The sequence below is a fragment of the Topomyia yanbarensis genome, chromosome 2 (genome assembly GCF_030247195.1).
Source record: "Topomyia yanbarensis strain Yona2022 chromosome 2, ASM3024719v1, whole genome shotgun sequence".
In the NCBI taxonomy this organism is placed as follows: Eukaryota; Metazoa; Arthropoda; class Insecta; order Diptera; family Culicidae; genus Topomyia; species Topomyia yanbarensis.
The window spans coordinates 383,020,523-383,039,979 of NC_080671.1; the positions used below are offsets into that span (position 1 = coordinate 383,020,523).

The window sequence follows — 19,457 nt, forward strand, 5'->3', positions numbered from 1 at the left end:
GGGATCTTTCGTGGATATCACCTTTTAATGCCTATGTGTCCGCCTTTTCATTACCCGGAATGGGGCAATGCGAAAGAACACAAACTAATTTATGTATCTGGTAATCTGGTACGATTAAGATGGTACGATTAAGATGGTATAGATGAGGAACCCCAATATTTTTCGCAGGAAAACAAGGAGTGGTTTCCATGCTCCATCGAAAAGAGAGCCTCACTCTTTAGTGAACAAGAGAGCGTAGAAATTATTCCTGGTCGGTGGAGTAGCCCTCTTTAGCATTTCTTCTCCGAGCGTTCCAGTTTTTTCCCGTATAATTAATATTCGGGATATGTCAACAGTTTATGTGGAGTCTCTCCACAGAAGGAAAACTTTTAATGATTCTCTCCGCAGTTTCCACACCGTGCCTTGTTTCTATAATGGGTAACTCTGTGGCCCCATTGTTTGCAACGACGGCAACTCATGTCCCGCGGCTCAAAAAGGCGATCAGGTAGACGAGCCCCGTTTAAAAGGCTACGAAAGGCTTGGAATAAGGTTCACGAAAAATAAGTTGTTTTTTTATACACCTCGATTTTTGTTGAACACAATTGCTTGCATACCAGAATTTTCACTGATTGAAGCAAAGGGTTCTAGAAGGAGCCACCTGCATATTTCGCTATTAGGGTCGCTCTCGAACATTACACCATCAATCTCTACTTCCTGGGCGGGTACGTAAAAAATACGCGACATATCGATGATGTTAAATGGCTTATCTTTGGTCCGAAAGTAGACCATCCAGAGGCCAGCTGTATTGGTGGATATAATTTGTATTGGAAAGGAGACTAATCGGCATTATTTTTTGAATCGGAGAAATATTCGAATCGACCCCCATTAAGCCTGAAAGGATGTCGGTCGTCGTACCTGCCCATTAGTCAACACTATCATGTGGGCTTCGAAAAGAAGGTTTTATCGCGGGAATGGAAAATTAATGCTACGAAATTTAAAAGAATGAGGTGATTGGTACTTAGCTGTAGAACATTTGTAGTATTAGTAATCATCAAACACATTTTCGCAAAACCTTCGGTCAAACAATGTTAACAAAGGGCCAACAGCAATTATCAGGAAATTTTCATTTTCACTTACACACGTCGTATACGAACTTTCGTCAGTACGGATAGAAATCACTCTGAATCATACTACCCACTCAGGAAAAAAATGTTCCGCCGGCCCTGAACATGTCCTACTAGGATCTCGAACAATTTGGAACCCAAGCAAAGCGACGTCATGCCTCTGTAGTTTGCTACATTTTGCTTATCGCCTTTCTTAAAAACTGGGAACATAACTGATGTTTTCCAAGACTCAGTAAACTTTGCTTGCGATAGCGATCGCACCATTAGTTTGGCATAAACGAAAAAATACAAGACAAGAGTTTACTTTAGGCAGCGAGAATTGATGCGAAAGATTTAGTTATTAATGGAGAAAGAATAAAACTAATTATTAATGGTGGAAGAATAAACTTGGAAAGGATGGTATAAAACGGTCAAATTGACGAAACACTCTTAAACAACTAGCTAAGCGAATGTGATAACTTTTTTTTATTGATACAGATTTTCTCTAAAAATAGTGCGGACAGAGATTTTTTCACTCCAGGTGCAGAAAAAAATGTGGTAACACTGCAAAAAACCTCTCAAATGGATTTTAGCTGGGACGGGACATGTGAATAAAGAAAACACAAGTGTCAAATTGATCCAGCTCTCAAACGTCATTTTGAATCAGTGTGGGCCAGAATGAGATGACATGTGAGCGATATGTGAACCAGAATGAGAGCGTATGTTAGTACATATGTGGAATGATAAATAAAAAATTTGGATCGATTGGATTCGCGTTTAGCTGTCAAAAAACGAATCCAATCGAACATTGCCTATCCTTATAACATTGGACGTGTTGCCATACAATGCTGGGGCATACGTTGCCAAAAATGCTGTTTTTCTCTCCGCATTTCTCTTACTAGAGTTTTTCTACTGTTATTGTTCCGATGTTGAGCGAGTCGCCACTTTCCCTACATACACTCTGGGTAAAAACAGGCTGCCAAGGGCAGACTCACAAATATCAGCATACCGAAAAAGAATAGGGTTTCTACATTAACCTGTCGTGATCATCATCTCGAATGCCACTTGGGGAGAAAAATTCCACACAAGAAACACCCCAAACCGCATTAGGGTATAAACCATTTTCCCTTATAATTTCACGCTTGGATACCGCAGTGACTAAACTGAAATCGATCCTTCCCAGAAGATTTCCAGCTGGGACTAGTAGTAAGTAGTTATGAAACCATCAGCACATCATTACTGTGTGGAGCCCCGAGCTCCGAAAATAAAATCTGTGGCCTTGATGTCTGTTTGCCGTTTCGCAAGAATTCTGACGTGAGCGGAATTCTGGACGCAAATAAAACTCTTCGTCATCGCATTGTCGTGGCAGTGTTCCGCACAGTCGGAATTAAATGAAATCGAAAAGAGCACTAATGATTTTGGCAACGGTGATGATGGTGGATCAGGTATGCGCTGTATTCCTGGAAGTGAAGATGGAACTGATCTCATCACGGTCGACTTGTTTGTTGATTCTGAACACAATGGACGGGTTCTGTTTGTAAAATTACCGGATGGAACCGTTGAGTAACCGAATTAGTTTTGCAAAGAAATCCTTACCTTTTCAATTAATCCAACTGCCAAACGATGCTCGGTACAAGAGACATCGATTCAAAAGATAAATCTGCAATGAAACAAAAATTATTCATTAAAAATGTGTAGTTATAAATCAAGTACTAAGTATATGAAGAAAAGGTGTGAAAACAATTTTACATCCTACACATCTCTGTTTCTGTGTCCCAACCGCATTTTTGCTCCACTCATCAAGACCCCAATCGATGGTGATTACGAATTCCAAAAATTTCAGACGGACGTAAATTTATGGCAACCCATTAGGAAAACCTGTTTGGAATCCCCTCGATCTTCACGATCTTTTACGTGCCTTTGTCAACCTCGCAAACACAGACCATCGTTGAAATCTGTTTGTTTTTTTTTCACGACATACACGCATCAATTTGATAACGAACAAAATCAACGGTTCCATATTTTTAGTGACCTGTTTGGGAGCACCTTCAACAAGTCATGGCACTTTGTTCTCCTCCTAGCAAGAATTGACGAAAAAACAATAAGCCGAACTGAAACCGGAGAAATTGAGTCAAACGAAAAACAACGCCCAAGAAATGACGATCCCATAATATCTCCGCTTGCCCCGTTGTTGACGGAAGACCATTCACCAACCAGTTTCTAGCTCATGCCTAGACCTCTGCTTTCTGGAATGAGCAACAGCCGACACCGATTTTAATGATAGCATTTTTATAATCCCATTTGAATACTTCATCCAAGTCAACACTTCGCATCACGTGTTGTGTGCCGTCGACATGCTTTCGACCAGTACGGGGGAGGCTGGTGGCTATTACCGACCACCGAGGGAACGGTTCTGGAGATCTAGTGGCAGGGGGTTCCGCAATCCAAACATGACTTGCGGAGGATGACGTTGTAGAATTGATCGATTTGTGTTTCCGTGAACTCGGTATGTGTAACTGTAAATCCCAGCCCAAAGTGACTGACTGACTGAGGATAGGATCGATGGGTGGCATACATTCAATGACGGTGCGCGAGGTCCCCGAAATGAGGGGCAGGTCAGAGTCCGGTTATTAGGTCGGGATTATCTAGTTTGATCAGCAGCAAAAGTGGCAAATCATCGCGACTGAATGGAGCGGAAGCCAGTGAGTGTTGGGTAAGTTGTGGCGAGTTTGTTCTACGGCTTGGAGCAGAATGAATTTGAGTTTAGTGTTGTTTACTGTTCGCATCTTTCAACGTTTTTACTAAGGATTCTAATGAAAGCAATGAATGAATGGGTTCAAGCCAACTTATCGGCACTTGAGAATATGCAGAAAGAAACCTTGCTAATTTTCATTGAAATATATGCTGTTTGATATGAAATTCCAAATATGTATTTGTATATAACACGGTACAGCATTACTACTTCACCTTTCTAAAGAGTGTACGGAATCAAATTTCAGTAACTTTTTCCCATTATGTATTTTCTATTGATATTTTGGGTCAAATTAGTTCAATGCATATTATTTACACTGTAATTTTCACTACCAATTGTGCAACAGTAACGAAAATGGAGTCAGAATTTACATCAGTGGCGTAAACAAGTTTAGCGCACGTACCTAACAAATCCGGATCTGTTTTAAGGACATTTGGCATCAAAATTCAGCTAAACCCAACCATTATTTCGCTAAACAGAAAGTTTGTCGAAATTGACTACTGCTACCACCATGTGCTGTTATGCCCCATGCAAAACTGTCTCAGACATCACCCCATTAAAGGATTAATAACTTCTTCTAAGGAAATTGAATTAATTTGCAGTCTTCAACAAAGTTTTAGGCAATGAAATTAACTCTCTCATTACCACTTGTAGTAATAAACTGATGAACACAGTGCCACCTAGCGGTGAACTGCAAGTTAGTGGGCTTTCTCCATGTAAATTGATGTTCCAACCTATTCATGTGATATCAATTAAATGTCCTAATGATTCCAAGATTTGCAGGTTTGGTTAACGCTGGGAAATAATCCTTTTGCGTTTTACTGAATCACCTTGTATTGTCAAAAATAATCATTTAACATGTACACTAACACAACGCCTTTCTATTTTATTCAGCTGAAGACGCGAATTTCGCAAGACACTTTGAGTTTTAAAATGCAGTATTTCCTATATACACTAGCGCCGCGAAATAATCACCCACATGCCCATGATCTGATGGACAACTTTGCAGATGAAACAACCTTTGTAAGTTATTATACAGTAGAAATTGAACAAGTTAAAAATGCACAACTTAATATCTAAACTAGCGCGACGTAATGATAAAATTTCGAACCAAATCATCCACCCAAACGGTAGTTACGCTTCCACTTTCTATATTATGAAATTCATAAAGTACGTAATTTTGTGCATGATCTCAATATTTTTCCGATGACAATTTCAAGAAACTCGAAATACATTGCTGTGCTGCAAGTCGTCATCGTGAAATAGTTCACAAAACCATAATATACCGACAATCGGTTACACTTTCATGATCCAGTTCATTTTGTCACGTTACTCAACCTAAAAAATCCTTAAACTCAAGCATGAAATATAATGATAACATAAATAAAAAATTAAAAAGCGTGATAAATCTGTTGATAACATGATAATATGTCACATTACTCCACATGTGAAATTTGATAATAAGCGAATGAGCAAAATTTCACGACAGTGCACAAAGAAGTTATGAAAATCGTTACAAAGTTACTGAATAAAATATCATGACAACGTACATAGATATTATAAAAATTGTGAGTAACTTTCTGAAATCATGAACATGAATCAAATTATTCCGCACGAAAAATCTGAACATTCGTTTGATCGGGTGAGAGTAGATAAAAGCATGCAACGTAAAAAAGGCTCAACAAGCCCTCTCGGTCTTCTCGATGCACTACTACCGTCAATCCAATCAGTCCAGAGGAGGGACGTAATCCATTAGACATAAAGACGTTTGGCATAAATGGACGATAGGCATAAATTATCATGTTTAAGTATCACTTCAAGGAAATCGCTTTTTGGGGTGATGGCCTGAGCTCGATCAACATTTTATTCTACTGTATATACTTGAAGAAATCATTACTCAAACTAAAGAAGCAGAACGAAGGCTTGGCTTGCGGAAACTCAGCTTGCGTTAAGTTCTCGACGTACAACCGATAAATTGCACATGACTAAAATAGGTTTTTATTTTTAAATCAGTCTAATTTGTATGAATAAAGCACACCAACATTGATTAGTTTTTACACACATGCATGGTGCAATTGTTCAACAAGAAAATGAAGAACAGCTCATGAAAGAAAGAATGATGAATTTTATTATTCACTCTACAAAGATACAAACATTGCTGCTTCTATATTATCTCCTGTAGTATTAAGTTCAATGGCTATATTCTTGAAAACATCAAAAATAGAACTACGGAAACTGTCTGGTACGAGGGAGAGTTAATTCGCGCACTGTGACGAGTTACCGAAACGAAAAAGGTATCACCACGAAGGTAAAATCCTCAGCCTAAAGCTGATGCTGGAAATAACACTGCAAGTCTCCATGGGCTCCAAAACTTAATGTTTGTTCATTATTTCTCTTTCTAAAATATTTGGTACAACTGTAGATATTGCATCGGTATAGGTCTAGTTGAGTATTGACAGCAAAAATAATTCATTCTGCCAGTCGTCAGGATATCCCTTCGCTTTTATCGGCCACCTGAAGCACGCGCCATGTTGCTATCAGATGCTAGGGACCACCAGAATCTAAAAGCTCCACACTACAAATCTCTAAGCATAATGGAGCCAAAAATATTTTCATTTCAATGACCGCTTTAATTTTTTTCTTACTGGTAAACCCAATTTGTGCTGCGAATTAAAAATAGTTTGGGCGATAATGGGCTACGTCAAAACATTATCTTGGACAAAAACAACATTTCCAAAAAATCTTCAAATAAAAGTTATAGTTTCAAGAATTGCTACAATTTATTTAAGGTACATGTAAAACACACCAAAAAATAATGAAATTTAAACGACATGCGAATCAATACGAATGTAAACATACAAAGATTGAATAAAAAATTTGATTGAAAATTACGTTAAAATCAAGGCACTCAATTAGAGCACTAAAAAGCATACAATTTTACACTTTCATTCGTGTAATATCACATGTCATTCAATTTACATAAATTTATGCTTCTGCCGGTGTGAAGCGAATGACACATAGTTACTTTTATATTGTGTTCCTTAGCTGAAGAACAAAGGAAACTTCTACTATACTATCGAGATGAGTGAGTCGCAGAAGCAAGAAGTGGTGCACCGGTCAAATACTGTGATTAGTGGTGATTCGCATAAGACCGAGTATTTGTGATAAGGAACATTTTCTGACGGTGAAAATGGAGGCTATACTTACGATAGCCACCTTTATTGAGTTCTACCATCTCAAGTATTCTGCGCTCATACCGTTCAACAAATTGGATCAGGCGAAATCATTGATTTTGAATGATATAAAGCCATTAAATTTTAATGGTTGTGTGTGACAATGCTGTAATTAAGATCTTCATATAAATGGACGGTGAGAGAATCAATGGTCGGTTACAAGATCGGATACCGCTTACTTGCAGATTCATATCACATATGGGAGAAATGCAGTACGTAACATAATGCGATATTACGTTCCAGTTCTGTGAAAAAACGTTACATTAGGATTTATTTACCGCTGAACACAAACAATTACCAAATATGTGGCACAATGTCAGGAAATATTGACAACGGCAAACGCTGCGTCAATATCTCAAAATCTATAGCCAGCACAATCATTGAGAAAATTCACATTCGCAAAGGCAACAAGCAAGCATGTTTTTTAACATACAGGCAGCAACCACGATTATGACACGGAAGTGTTCAATAGCGAGATAGATATGAACGACCCCCTTTACGCAGTTGGTGAGGAAAAAATATTTCCCGTAAAATATTTCCGTAAATAAATATCAACGTGCAATGGTTAAGAGCTTGCGTGAAATCTGTTGGTCAACCAGTAAAACTCATTTTATTATTTTTATTGTTGAAAATGGATATAACTAGCTAACAGAACCACTGTTTCGATTGGCTAAAGCATTGAACAAAGTTCACTTATGAATTATTTTAAAAATAGTAGAAGAAGCTTAATGGACGACTGAGTACTAAAACTCTCCAAAAGTGAACGCATCATCGCAAGTGATTGCCCCGTTTAACAAAACTCAGATTTAATACTCGATATTGGCAACTCTATTTTAAATTTAAATGTCAGGTTTTGGAATTGTACCCAATTTGAATTACTGTATTAGGTTTGTGCACTCTGTACTCTTAGTATAAATACTAGACAGTACATTCAAGCGTACTAGGCAAAAAATATTTCAATTTACTGAGAACGATATAGCTGAGGCGACAGTTTTTGCTTTCGCGTCATTTTAACGCATCATCATTTTCATTGGCACTTAATTTCACTTTCATGCGAGGAGTTCGTTCCGTTCATGAAAGATCGCAACACTGTTGCGACTAAAATGTTGTGACTGGTTGAATCTATTAGTCCAAAAATTTCGATTTTATGTCTTCAGTATATAGCAGTCCTACGATCCATTTTTTATTCGTGTTGGACTAAAATGAGAGATGATCAGAAATCACGGAGGAGGAAAAAAGAATCAGCTAATCTACGAAGCCTCAAGAGCACCTCATCTATCTTTTCTATGCACTCACAACGAGTGCTTTCGGAATTTCGCTCTGATCCTCTTAATTCGGTTTGAATAAAACGGCATTTTCGAAAACACATTACGTCTTCGTTATCCGCACAATATTCAAAGTTAGGTGAAACAACGTTGATTGGAATTGTTTCCTAAATTTTGGTAAAACAAACCTGTAATCAAAAAGCATTACAGCTTTCTTCAAGAAGTCATGCATCTCTTCCAATCTTGATGATGATTGTAAAAAAAACTTGAACTAATTAAAAACGAACCAATTACTGAGCAGATGTTTGAATTGACTTAGAAAGTGTAACTGCAAGGATCTTCGCATCACGAAAACTGGCGCTGATAAAATTTTTTGCAAAAAATTCTCAGAAATCGGATAAATTACAATAATTTAAAAACATAGAAATCTGAAAGAAAGTCTCTTCGACACTGGAGAAGCAAGTGCGATGTGTTTTCTTTGATTTGTCGGAAGTCAGTTTGATGCTAAAATTATTTAGCTCACCCTTATTTATAGTTTCGAGTAATTCTAGTGGTGTAATCAATATTACATTCAGTACTTCGGAATGTCAAAATCAGCTAACTATTTCTGCTTATCGAAACTGACATTCAGATTCAACTCCTCGGTCATTCATTAACTTTCCAACTGACTGAAATTTCATGCAGAATCGAATGTTTGAGTGCAGAGGAAATATAAATTCCTTCACCAACCAAAGCATTCATTTGTTATTATGTGGAAAGTTCGAGCATTAGTGAGCTGCGTAATCTATGTCTAGTGCATTTTCGCTCGATAATCCCTCTCAGAGCTGGCATAGAAACAGAATTCAGTTTGCTTCTGGAACCGAACATATGCGAACCCGAATGCGCTATGTCGGGAGAATGAATGACGAGGGAAACGAACCAAACATTTCATTCATCGCGGCAGGCAGAAATTGAATTTCGGTTCTCTTTCAAATTCACGCAGGGATGTCAATTTTTTAAGCTCTGGTTACATTTAACAAAATTTACGTAAATTACAAGATAACAGTAATCAGGGGATTTCACTTCGATTAGTGAACAGTCTTATAGTAGATAAAATTCCGGTTAGTTTAGTAAATTAATTCATTGAAACATCTCTTTTGTATTGTCCAAAAATCCATGAATTCCTTAATCTAAGTAAATACAGCTAAAGTCCTTATTTATGCTTTGTAGAGAAATCAGTAGTATTTTTTGTGTAACGTTTACATGTCAACAAACAAAATTACTGATCTGTATTTTGCTATAGTTTCAAGGATCTAGTAGAAAAATTGCCTAGAAAAATAAGCCTGCCTAATTATATAAAAAATATCAATTTCATAAAAGAATAGGATCTGTGAAAAATCTGAATACTCAAATAGATAAATATTTAGTTGTTCTCACTTGTCTGAAAATAGTCTTTATTGTATCATCATTTAAATTGAAGATTATTATAAATTTGAGATGAGTAGGAGTTGAACCGTTTCTGCGCATCTACAAATCGCCTGCCTAATGAGAAGATATAAAGCGAATTTCGTCATTCTCTTGTATTTGTATTTGTATTTAAATAATTGAGTGTTAATTAACTATACTAAAAAGAAATGACCTAAAGTGGTATGACTAACTAATGACGAAGTCGAAGATGTCGTTATAATCGGGTCATTTCTAATATCAGTTGTTGGCAGCGTAGTTGGTGTTGTGCATTTCAGAGTGCAGAAGTGTTCGAGAACAAAGGACACAAGTTGGTGCGTAGAGGTTAATTTGTGATAGAAGATCGGGAACATCATATTCAGCCAAAAGAAGCTTAGACACGAAGGTAGTTTACGACGCGGGTCTACGATCTTCTAAAGTGCGTAGTCCTAATAATCGACAACGATCTTCGTATGGTTCAGGTTTAGCGGATCGTTCCAAGGCAATTGACGTAAGGCATATCGTATGAATCTACGCTCGACAGCCACACTTCGTTGGCTTCAAGTTGTATGATGGGAGCACCCACGTTTGCAAATTCCAACGGTGAAAATGGTAGCTTATACATTAATAATAAAAACCAAATTCAAAAGCAAGAATTCGGTGTACTATACCATTTCTCGTATCAGACAACATATTGTCTATAGCCTTAGATTTGGAACTGTTTTCACTAAGAAATTCTCTACATTCAGTTTCAAGTGACTATCTCAAGTCACCAGAAATAACACATATATGCAACAAGTTTTAAGCCCCTCCCGAAACAAAATCCTGGCTACGGGCCTGCTCTAGAGGTTCTCGGAAGTGCTCCCCGTCAGAATCACATACTACAATTGCAGACGAGACAGGCAATGGCGCCCACTAAACCACTGCTTTAGGTCAATTGCCTTCGGGCCGTGGTTCTGAATTTGGAATTTTATTGTACGATTCAGATATGTGCGGGAGTAGACTTCGCGATCGCGTGTATCATCGTGAAGGTCTCGAGCATTTGTACGTTAATGAGTTTAATCGCGTTTGCGTTTGTATGTCGCGTGTGCTAGCGTATATGTAACTTCGCGTGTCTAAATTCTATTTTGCAACCGTGTGCCCTTCGCATATTCTCGTGTGTTCTTAGATAATCGCGAGCGAACCGTGAATCTAATACTTAATTGTTGGTGTACAGCTTAGATGCTAGAAGAAAGTTCCATATCACTGCAGTTCCCGGTCATGTCGCTATGGAAGGTATTGTCTAGTGGATATGAGCTTTATGTTTTAATTAGTCCTGCTGAATGTATGGGCCTAAGTTGCTAGGACGGAAGGTAATAGTTCCTGGACGTGACTGATTCATGACCGCGCGAACACGGACGTTTGCAGGTTCGCATTTGAGACAGCGTTTGAAACTTCGTAAGTGCTAAAACGTTCACCTTATTACCGGGGTGTTATCAAGTTTGAGCGTTCAAGGGCATAGGTGTGCGTTGTTGATCGCGAAGGGCTTAAGCGTTTGTATGTTAACATGTTAGTCACGTGTGCTCGCGTGCATGTGACTTCGCATGCACAAAACTGGATTTTGTAACCGTGTGGCCATTCTTGGATGGTCACGTCGACCTTCATTCTTATATTTAGTTTTCGGTGTACAATTCACATTCTGACAGTGAATGAGTTAGCCCATATCACTAGAGTTCCCGGTCATGTCTGTCGCCATGGAAAGTGTTGTCCCGTGAATATGAAAGCTCTCTTTTATTAATTGGTCCAATTAAAGGCATGAACCTAGTCTGCTGATACCAAGGATAGAAACTTCCGGAAGTGACCGATTTATGATCGTGAGAGTTTTTTGGTTCACGCTTGAGACGCTTCATCTTATCACCGGGATGTTATATTTGCGAGATAGCGGGTGTAGGTGCCGTGGATGATCGCGAAGAGATCAAGCATTCGTATGTGACTTCGCTTGTATAACTTAGATTTTATATTCATGAAGCGTGTATTCTTGAATGATCGTGCGCGGACCGTGAATCAGATGCTTAATTTTAGGTGTACGATGCAGATGGTAGACGAGAGACAATTTCTCCATATCACTAGAGTTTCCATATCACCACTGTTTTAACTGAAGACATTAGTCTAGACTGCTAGGACCGAGGTTAGACTTCCGGACGTGATCGTTTCGTAATCGCGCGAGTGGTGCGTTAATGCTTGAGACCGCGTTTGGACGTTTATAGGTGCTATGTTTATTTAACTACCGGGGTGTTTTCATATTGGCGAAATCGTGGGCGTAAATATGTGTAGATGATTGCAATTGCATGGTCGTCGCGTTTGTGCCATCGCGAAGGCCACGAGCGTTTGTACGTTTGTACGTATAGTAGAGATATACTAATAAAAGGAATCATAACATGACGAATAAAAAATGCAAGGAGCTTGATTAGAAATAAATTGATCGATACTATTTTGGTATACATGACTAGTGGAAAAGCAAACTGATAGATGTACAAGAGAAACAGAAACAGAAAAACACATGTAACATGCAATCAAACTACTTTAACTTGTCTAAATGCAGCAAATGTTGATTCTTTACCATTAACGACAATTACATTGTGTTAGACCGTTAGCGTTCAAAGATAATTGTGAAAGAATATATGACTATAGTAATCATCATCGTTATATACGTGCATTAATTTCATATAAATAATCCAATGATACCATCAGAAGATATAATCTTGATATAAGTTTGCTTGTCTTGCTGGTTTGGATATCACAAACACAGTGAGTAATAAATATCACCAAGAGATATAAATTTGATAGTTTTCTGTTATGACGTTCTGATCGGGTTAGGCTGACAAAATGGGTTAAAATATTCCTCTTTAGTCCCTAGACATAGTCTCATAATCCTTTCTGATTATTTACCATACATTACTCTTCCAGTGCAAAATATAAAAAAAACAATATTTTTTATGTTTTGCATATTTTGAGATAAGAAAATCAGCTCAGCTTGACTTGGTTCGTCTATTAGAGCCCATTAAAGGGAGTGTCATATGAGAGTGACAAAATCAGGGGCTGATAGAATCGAATAATCACTGAATTAGCACTGTACTTTGTACACAATGCTTTTGTATAAAGATTTATTCGTAGATATTTCAAGAAACTTTGGTTGAGCGTATCATAGAATAGAACGTTTGGTAGTATGCGTAGAAAAAATGTGTTCTGTTGGTTCCATGCAAAACCGGTATTAAATTCTAAAAGAACAATATCAGTCAATTTATAAGAAAATATTGATTTAAATTATACAATATATTTGTTGGAAAACTGTCGACTTAGTTGAATGGTGTTTTTTAAAAAGTAATTGCGATTTTTGTCTCACTACCACACTATTCTGGGTTTTGTAATACAACTGCATAACAGCACAGCTACTTTTTAAAAAGCACCATTCAGCTAGGTCGACATTATTTTTAGCAACGATTTCCAGCAGCTTGCTGCATAATTTGTGATGATTCTCGACCTTTTATTTTCTTTTGATTTTTAATTCAGGTTTTATATGGTTGAACCGGAGGTAAAACTGAACACATTATTTTCTACGCCTACTACCAAACGTACTCTCCTCATACACGCTCAACCAACGTTTCTTGAGCCATAAAAGAAATAGACTTGTAGAACGCCCAACTCTATATTTTATATATTCCAAGGTCACACAGTGTTCAGACTTCGCTAATACTAGTTTCTCTGCTCTAGCCTAATTCAAACTAGTATCCCGAAGCGAAACCATCGCTGGCGGGGGACTAAATGGGGACTAAATTTGCTGACAGATGCGAACAAAACCGGCTAATACGTAATGTTCCCGATGTCCATACAAAGTTTCGAATTCCTACGACACAGATCAAAATCACCATACGGAACCTGTTTGCTCCCGGCACCCACGGCGCCACCCGGACCGACACACTCCTATAATCGAACCGCGAGCATCACTTCGTTGAAAAGCCAGAGCAGTGCGAGTAAGTGAGTGAGGGCTGTCTTAACCACGTGCACTGCCAGCATCTACCTACGTAACGTTACGTACGCAAAACAACACAAACAGAAAACGGTTGACAACCGAGACCTAAGAAAGTCACATGAGGTACCGCGCGCGCGTCTTGCCACAACACTACGATATGAATATTCAAATTCACCCGCCGATCAATTAAATATGCTCGCCACACGCGCATTTTGTCGCCGATCGGTTTCTGTTTCAAGGATAGCGAGAATCGCGCGTTTGTTTTGAACACATCAATTCCTTCTGTTCCAAGTTGGTAGTTTTGAATCACCCGGCCCGTGACCGACCGTCACACCAACAGTAGCAATAGTGGTGCCCAAAAACTATACCAGCATCGCGAGTAAGTACCAGCACCATGATCGTGACCCAAGAGCGTTTAGACCTTGAAATCTGATCGTCGACGATCAACATCGATCCAGTTTGTGCAGGAGCCGAAAGATGCTTTCTGGTAGATTCATGTGAATTACGGTTTCCTAACGTGCAGTTTGATTGTCCGCCTGCAAGCGTTTATACATCCGTCATAATAGATAGACGAAAAAGGTAGTTTCTATATAGTTATAGAAATCGAAAGGTTGCGCAAACTGAAGGACGTTTAATGTCGTTTTTTTGTATAGTTGTCGCGACTGCACGCATGTGACACTGCACGTCGTTACGAGCAACCTACAAACGGAATTAATTGATTGAGTTGATCAGATTATGCACTCACATGTCAATGCGAGTACGAATTAACGTGGTCCTAGAAGGACTGCATGGATATAAATCTATGCCTATTTAAGTGCTGCTTCCGAATTCCACCCACGACTAAGCAATTAATATGAAAGGATACGCGATTGATTTTATTTTCGTTTCAATTACATAAACACTGAACAGTATACGTAGCCATCTAAGTCAACTCAACTCAAGGAACCAGTCTCGGGGCCAAACTATTATTCCATCGCTTTAGTTGTTCGTTTCATTGCATCACGATTTCGTGTTGATTCCAGTACCGTCTTTACGCATGGGCACACTGGGCCAGAGCCAGGGGCCCCGGGATTTTGGGGGCCCCGAACTTAGGATGAGAATAAAATATTTCTAAAGGCTATATTCCAAAACATAGTCGCATTAAATTGTTTATATTAATTCAGCGTGTGGATAACAATACATCGGCAGCTACTCGGAATCGCACATTGCAAACGATTTTCGCAAGGAAACTGTATAAAAGGTGGAAGAATGTGTCGATAGTCGTTAAAAAATCCTTATTTGGCAAGCGAACCGCTGATGTGACAAATATTCATTTTTTTTCACTTTCTTGAGGTCTCACGAAGGCTCGATATTTTCTCGGCCGGGTGAGTACATAACCAACAATGTTATTTTTCTACTACACTACGCCCAGTTAAACAAGTTTTAGGTCTTTATTAGGGTTAACGTTCCTAATATCCCAAAAAAATTAAAAAAACTCTTGTAAAAGTGTACTTGAAAGTCGACCCTACGTTTACTCTAAATTTGATTATAGGAGTCTAGGAAAAAGATATTTGAGGAACCTTGGACATTTGGTGATCTATATTGCGCGTAAAATTTTTTAAAAATATTTTTTTGAACATTGAACAGTATTGTGGGGTGTGTAAATTCAAAGTATGGTTAACACAAGCAGAATATTCTTGTGCTTCCGAAATAAAATAATTTTAATTTTAAAACTTCGGCTTTTGCTTGACTAAATCCAGAATCTCAGTTTACGGACAAATAATGAACACAAAGGCATATTATGCGTCACGGTGACGTTTACGCGATGGGTTTTCTGTTCCGATAGTTTGACATGACTCATATTTATAAGTTCGGGTAATTTCGATATTTGGTTATGAAAGCATTTTTGAACAAACTTGACCTAACAATTAGGGTATTGAAAATTTTTAGTTTCGAATTGTGAAAGTGGTATTTATTGTTCCAATTGAAATTTATTGTCCGTTGGTGTCTCCGCACTTAATGCTTATCACCGATACCAGGAAGGCGACTCCAGCATATGAAGTCCAGACTGACCACTTAACTAACGCCGCATAGTTCGAAATACCAATTTGTTGAATAGAATTGTTGTTATTACTTAAGGGGGGCGTCTGGTGTAAAGTGCTCAAACCGAAAGTTATTTTGTTTAACGATTATGAAGGCAAGGCAACAATGGATCTTTTGTATAATATAAAGATCTATTTATACATTCATTGAGAACGGTGAACGCGATAACTCTTGATAAAATTGTCTGGCATAGGAAATTCAATAAGATTTGTAAAACTTAGACTTGTAGATTACTCGATGAACCAAAAAATAGAAAAAGTTCGAGTTTCAGAAAATGGCTTCACGAAAGCCGAAAATCCTCATATTTTGCAGTAAAATTGGGTCACTTTTCTTCAGAATAGAGGTAAAAAAAAATTAGTCAGTTTTCTGTGGTTCACCGACAGGCTACACATATTGTGAATTGGCATAAATAAATCAAGTCAATTCGTTGATTAGTTTTTGAGTTATCGTGTTCGCGAATTTGAAAAACGAGAAAAACGCTATTAAAGGGTGTCCCACATCAAATTGCATCACGAAATAATGAAGAAAATATAGAAAATGACCCATTGGGAATTCTTTTTTGAACATTTGTGTAGAAGTAGTTTAGAGTGTGTTGTTTATACTGAATTTTTACCGCTGTCAGTTTTTTGAAAATTGATGCCGATAGATTCAAATCTTTGTGTGTTATAGTAAATACGCGCAAGGAATGCATGGCTGTTTAAAACTAAAGAAGTTCAGCGTGGCCACTGAGATAGCGGAAGACTATTTAAGAGGTGCAATACTAACAATTAAACGGATAAAAAGAAGTAGATTTTTTTGCCCACTACACCAGACGCCTCCCTTAACATGTATTCGCTTTTTACGCCTCCCCAAATCGCTCACGATGGATGAATGATGGATAACAAATATCTACCTCACCAACAATACGTGTAAAATAGACAATATTTCAAAGAATCGTGGGATCTATTTCTGTAGCAAGGAATGTGAACATCGAACATGAAAGAATCTCAAAGTATCATAATATCGTTAGATTTCAAAGGCTGCAATATTCGGCCATCTATAAACGCCGCCCTACTCCACCATTCCTTCCCACCACTCTACTATTCCTCCTTCTTAACGGAGGTACTCTTCACCCTCAAACAACACCTTCTACTATAATAATCATAATTATACGCAGCTCACCTCAGTTCGATCTTCCATCATCGCATATAGTGTGTTATGTCAGATCGGTCAGAAATGGTAATAACTTTTTAGGATTTACTCAAATGACGCAAGTTGATTTGCATTTTTCGTCGGTACTTGGACATTTACGACACCTAGTCAAGAAAATTTGAAATCGCGTTCTTTCTCCATATATTTTCATTACCATACGATTTTTTGTCAAGACTAATGACTTATCTTTCAATATAGGGGCCTGTTTTCAAAATTTCGGAACAAACGTTTCGGAACGCCTATATTTTTTGTTGTATTTAATGGAACAAATCAATTTCTTAGCCATTTTGTGTCGAAAATATGTTTAGCAATGTTGTATTTAATTTTGGAGTATGTATGACATGTTTTAATGACGAAAAACCTGTTTTCTGAAAAGACTCGAAAGTCGAATAAACGGCTCGGGAACAGTGAAAAGTTCCAGATCATCTCGGTCAGTGTCGTCAATATGGTGCCTCAACCGAATAGTAAAAATGTTAAATGTAGGTCCGCTACAAAATTTGTTTCTATTATCATGCCTATTGAGCTCCAAATAGCAAAAGGAGCATCTCCTCAAAGGGCTCTACAATAGCGAGATAAAAATATTTCTGAGCTTAGCACGGTTAGTAGATTATGATTCAATTAGTTTGTGTCAGTCCGTGTTACTAGTAGAGGTATTTTTAATTCCAATGTTTGGAAAGCAACATACACTCCGAAAAAACCGCTGTTAAAATATCCAACCGAGGCTCATTCGTGATTGGTTCCCGTTAATTGAATGCATCGAGTCGCAAATCTTGAACAGAATGAATTGTGATTGCAGTTGAAGCAGCTATTCAAATCTGTCGGGTTGGTTCTTTTTTGGGATACTGCATATCAACGCCGAGAGAGAATATAATTAATGGGAAGCGGAAGTTTCGGTGGACAATCATCTTTAGTTTGTCTAGTTTCGTGCTTGTTAGCAAAAGCCAAATGGATAAAATCAGGCATATCAGTACCGGGTGATAAGATGACTAGTAGGATGATCAATTAAATATCATTAGATTTTAATTAACAGCCCGAAGTGTAGTCCCGACACTCCGGTTACATCACAGACATTACCAACTCATCTTTTTTTAATAATTTCGACATGGACTTGGCTCAAATTTGTAAAAAATCAAAAAAAAATCAGGGTAGCCTTTCATCATCTAACTCTACACCAGTTTAAAGCTGTTCAATTATAGGGGCCCCTTAGATGAGTAGTGCCCAGGGCCCCTGAGTTGTCTTAAGACGGCCCTGGTTGATTCCCTGGAAAGCGACAAGGATGGTATTCGCACATCACACCCAGCAACAAAACAGGTTTTCTGCCCTAGCAAATGCACCTATCAGTGCATCCCAGAGGGATCCAGCAACAATGTTGGCACTTCTGAAAATGTTTGCCGAACACTCTAACTTCGCGGGCCATGTAACTGAAGTCAATTGCGTGACTTTCCTCACCGATGATGCGAATGGGATTCGGCATAAGAATAAATTTGGCCAAGAAGAAGATTCACCAGCACCGAACAGAAGAAAAAACAAGGCACCATAAAACCGATCGTTCATTGTGATACCTTTGGGAAAGCTTACATAAAACCATAGTTTAGTTTTTGTTTTTTTTGTTATTCTTCGATCGAAAACCGGTTTCCTCCGGCGGATTCGGCGGCGCAAGTTTTCATTTTCGGGAACGAAGCAAACGGAACTGAAACCCAATGGCCAATGGATATTGGTGAAAATGTCAACTGCGCCGTATAATTTGCCAACGGTTATTGGGGAGATTTATAATCGACTTTTGCGCTGTAATTTTCCCCCCGGTAATGAGCGGATTCAGATAAGTGTGATTTTCGCTTTACATTCCCATTTGGACACTTTTTTCAATCGTACCGGTGCGTGTGTCGGCGAAGGCAGCGATAATCGGCTGATAATACTTCGGTGGACCACTTGTTCCACCGTGGCCGGGGCAAACTTGTTCCGAGGTATGGTTCGCGAAAGCAAAACCGGTTTTATGCTCGATGCACTCACGGGAACATGATATTGTTCAACCGCGTATATAGTCATGTATGGTGGTTTGAAAAGATGAAATCATAAGTTTTTTTGGGGGATGTGTTTTTTCGGCGATATGACTCAGAGGGCAAAGTACAAGCTGAAGTCATCTGATGAACTTTAAAATTTGTGTTTTGTTTGGGATTGTGATGTGAAGCACAGAGTTGGAAAATAATCAAAGTTAAGCCCTATACCAAAACTTTACAAAACGAGAATATTTTGTTGCACCAACGTAGTGAAATCTAGTGGAAGTAGCGTTAGGCCAGAATAGATCAGATATATGCATACTGTTCTCTAAACGAACAGGACACTAGTGATGGTTAGATTTTATTTTATTCCGAACTTTATAATTGGTTGCTTCACAAAAAACCGAATCCGAGATTTTGAATA

General features: G+C 38.3%; 1 protein-coding gene across 4 annotated transcripts in view; it reads right to left on the reverse strand.

Moving 5' to 3' along the window:
* The window catches only part of LOC131684693 (mucin-2-like), a 184,808-nt gene that overhangs the window by 120,150 nt on the left and 45,201 nt on the right, over positions 1 to 19,457 (reverse strand). For all 4 annotated transcript variants that reach the window (XM_058967789.1, XM_058967790.1, XM_058967792.1 and 1 more), the window contains one exon: positions 2,679 to 2,742. The gene's annotated coding sequence lies outside the window, so the exon portion shown is untranslated. The remainder of the gene's footprint in view (positions 1 to 2,678; positions 2,743 to 19,457) is intronic.